The 4146-nt window shown below is 34.4% G+C and overlaps 1 non-coding gene across 1 annotated transcript; it reads left to right on the top strand.

Moving 5' to 3' along the window:
- The first annotated feature begins 222 nt into the window (after positions 1-222).
- Positions 223-329, top strand: LOC133827770 (small nucleolar RNA R71). Its single transcript, XR_009890421.1, has one exon. It is a non-coding gene; the product is annotated as a small nucleolar RNA R71 (small nucleolar RNA).
- The last annotated feature ends 3817 nt before the right edge of the window (positions 330-4146 follow it).

Raw genomic sequence — 4146 nt, 5'->3', positions numbered from 1 at the left:
GCGGTCAAGAGTGCAATTGGATCAACTTCTAAGACTCCCACTACTTTCTTATTTTCTCGCTCAGTAGGCCAGTTATAATTATTCATAGCCATCTCTTCCAACAACTCATATGCCTCATTAGCGCTTTTTCTCATAAATGCTCCTCCAGATGCTGCTTCTATAACTATCCTTATATTTTCCCCCAAACAATTATAAAAAGTATGTACTAACAACCACTTCTCAATTCCATGATGTGGGCATTTTCTTTGTAATTCCTTAAATCCTTCCCATGCATCATACAAAGACTCCCCATCCAGTTGATGGAAATTGTTAATCTCTCCTCTTATTCTGGCAGACTTAGCAGGAGGATAATATCTGCCAAGAAACTTTTGAGCCAAATCTTCCTAAGTAAGTATAGAATTGGCTTGTAATGAATTCACAAAACTCTTAGCTCTATCCCTTAGTGAAAATGGAAAAAGTCTCAATCTTACAGCATCATTACTAACCCCATTCATCTTAAATGTAGCACATAACTCCAAAAAGTTGTGATAAGTAGATTTGGATCCTCATTTGGTAACCCTCCAAATTGAACATAGTTTTGTACCATCTGAACAATTGAGGGATTTATTTCAAAATTATTCGCCTCTACAGTACGAGGTTGAATACTTAAATGTATCCCTGTAACAGTGGGGAGTACATAATTCCTTAGTGGTGGATCTGCCTCAGCTACATTACCCATATTTGCATTCTTGTTCACACCATTATTCACGTTTTTAGCCATGGTGAATTCCAACCGTTTGTTTATTTTTCGGTTCTGTCTGAACATTTTTTCAATTTCCAGATCTATTGGTATAATCTTATTTTGTCTATTTCCTCGCATATACCAAAAATTCACGAAACACAATATAACCTTGATTCCAATAAATGTTAAACATAAATAAAATAAAACAACCAAATTAGAACAAATAACAATTAATTGTGATATTGGAAATTAACTCTCCGGCAACGGTGCCAAAAACTTGATCGTGAAAATATATATGTATGCAAGTGCACGCAATCGATTCAAGTAATATATGATAAGTAATGTATCGTTCCCTCAAAGATTGTCTTCCAAGTACCACTAATACGCAAGTGCACGCAATCGATTAAATTTCTATCTGGCAACTAAGAATTTGACTTTTAAAATTAATTTTAAATCTGAAATACTTTAAATAAGAAAACAACTAAATAAAAGATTTAAATCACTATGAAAAAGACCTAGGGTGTTAATTTCATCAATTTTCCATTCTCCTAATTGTATTAATCAATTCTAGATTTCTTTCTATTCTAATAGCAAGTCAACATAAATCAATTCTTATTTTTTTTCAAGATATAAGATCTCAGCCTTTATGCAGGTTTTCTACATATCTGTGATAAACTTAAACATAAAGAAGACATTAAGTATAGAAACCTTAATTACTACACAAGTCATACAGGTACTTTCGTCCAATATGCAACCTATGTCTATATAATGATAATATATTCAATTCTTATCTTTCGAATTTTGAATCAAAATCATTAAATCAAGCAAATAGTGATCAAGTATTTATTAGCATTAAACACACATTATATAGATTAGAATAGAGAAGAAAAATCAATAGAACATCATAATTCAATTAGATAGAAATCCAAGTGACTACATTAAACCCTAGATAAAAAAAATTAGTTCATATAAGACGTGGCTAAATCAACCAAATAATTATTCATAAACATAAAATTCATAAATTTGAAGAAGAAATAAAAATATGAAATTGCAGAATATTTAACTTAAGAACTACTATTAGTCTCTAAAAAAACGTAATTAAAAACTGTCCTCCTCCTCTAATTAAACCTTAAACATGAATTTATAGTAAAATAATACAATTTTTAAAAATTTTCCTTGTGTGGGCCGCGACTTGGCCTTTTCTGGGTTGTGGCTCGTGTCTATTTTGGGTCATTTTCTTCTTGTATAAAAGCTTCAGGCGTCGCGACTCAGCTTAGGCAAGTCATGGTCCGTGCCTAATCTTCTCCTGAGCTTAGCCTCTGTTTCCTCTTGAGTCGCGACTTGTAAGCCCAAGTCGCGACACTAATTCTTTCCAGCAACATATGCATCTCTGACTTCCCCTCAAGTCGCGACTTTAATTGAATTTTTCTCAGATTTGATCCTTCAGCTTATCTCTTCATCAAAACCTGTCCTTGAAGCATCCTTGATATCATTTTTGGTCCAATAACCACGAAAAGCCTCGTTTTCCCACCATTTAGCTTCTTTTTGTATTTTTTCTCATGATTCATCACACCAACCTACAACAAAGATAAACACAAGCGTAATCTTGTACAAAACACACATAAACACTCAAGATTACCATAAAAACACTTTCTAAAATGCCCCTAAAATGAAGTTATCATGTCTCTCAATGTTGCCTAATGAGTCTTTCTTTGTTTTAAAGACCCATTTACACCCAATAGCCATCGCCCCTTTAGGAAACTCAACAAGATCTCAAACTTCGTTGCTCTTCATAGAATTCTTTTATTCTTTCATGGCATTGTACCACAGTTTTGATTCTTTGCTATTCATAGCTTGTGAAAACGTTTCTAGATCATTTTTGGCTCCAATATTGTAGTTATATTCTTGCAAATACACAATGTAGTCACCAGATATCACCGATTTTGTTGTCCTAGTGGATCTTCTTAAGGCTATACCAGCAGGCTCTTGAGAAGAGGGTAGTTCCGCTTGTTGTTCAAAAATTATAGGTAACTCCTGAACAACTTGATCCATTTGAGCTTCATCATCGACTTATGGATATGGATCTTCAACAATTGGTTGTGGTGGTTCAGCATCCATTTGGACTTCAGTGGTGTTATGAACCAAAATCAATCTTGCTCTTGAGGCAGAGGGTTTTGAAGGATCTTTCTCATAATCGAAGTCCTTCGATTGATCACTCCCAGTAATCAAGGCATTTTCAAGCAATTTTGCATTCCTTGATTCCACAATCCTATTAGTATGAGATGACCAATAAATCTTGTAACCTTTAGACCTTTCAGCGTATCCAATAAAGTATCCACTTATGGTCCTTGGGTCCATTTTCTTCTCTTGTGGATTGTAGACCCTGACATCATATGGGCATCCCAAAATGTGTACATGTTGCAAACTCGGTTTCCAACCTTTCCACAATTCAAAAAGAGTTTTTGATACTGCCTTGGTTGGAACTCGGTTTAATATGTACACTGATGTCTTTAGAGCTTCAGTCCACAAGTATTTAGGAAGATTAGGGTTGCTGCTAAGCAAACTCCGCACCATGTCCATCAATGTTTAGTTTCTCCTTTCTGCAACACCATTTTGCTCAGGTGTACTGGGCATGGTATATTGGGCAACAATCCCATTTTCTTGAAGAAACTTTGCAAAAGGGCCAGGTGCTTGTCCATCTTCAGTGTATCTACCATAATATTGTCTACCTCTATCTGATATTACTATCTTAATTTGCTTGTTGCATTGTTTCTCTACTTCAACTTTAAATATCTTAAAGACATCTAACGCTTCACTTTTGTGATGAAGTAAGTAGATATACATGTAGTGTGAGTAATCATCTATGAAGGAGATGAAGTATTTTTGACCATATGAGTCCACGTTTGGACTACATATATCAGTATGCATGATTTCTAATAGTTCGAAACTCCTATGGACACCACCTTTCTTAGACATGGAGGTATGATTTCCCTTAATGCAATCCGCATAAGTATTAAAGTAAGTAAAGTCTAAGGTATTGAGTACCCCATCTTTCACTAACTTTTTAATTCTATCAATGGAGATATGTCCCAATCTCCGGTGCCATAATGTAGAGGAATTCTCATTCATAACACATCTTTTATTGCCAGCGTGAACATGCACAGTATTATAAGCGGTATTGTTTTGTAAATTAAGGCAGTAAAGACCCTCAAACAAAGTACCATTTCCAACACATTTAGATTTATTATATAAATTAGAAGATTTGTCTAAAAATGTAAAGGAAAATCCAAAAGGTACAAGTCTTGAAACTGAAATCAAGTTTCTTGAGAAACTTGGTACATAAAAGGTCTTTTCTAAATTTAGAATAAAACCACTACTTAAAACTAAATGGCTCATTCTAATGGCTTCCATGTGTGAGCCCATCT

The sequence above is a fragment of the Humulus lupulus genome, chromosome 3 (genome assembly GCF_963169125.1).
Source record: "Humulus lupulus chromosome 3, drHumLupu1.1, whole genome shotgun sequence".
In the NCBI taxonomy this organism is placed as follows: domain Eukaryota; kingdom Viridiplantae; phylum Streptophyta; class Magnoliopsida; order Rosales; family Cannabaceae; genus Humulus; species Humulus lupulus.
Note: the sequence above shows the minus strand (reverse complement) of the source record. Positions and strands in the feature narration are given on the sequence as shown.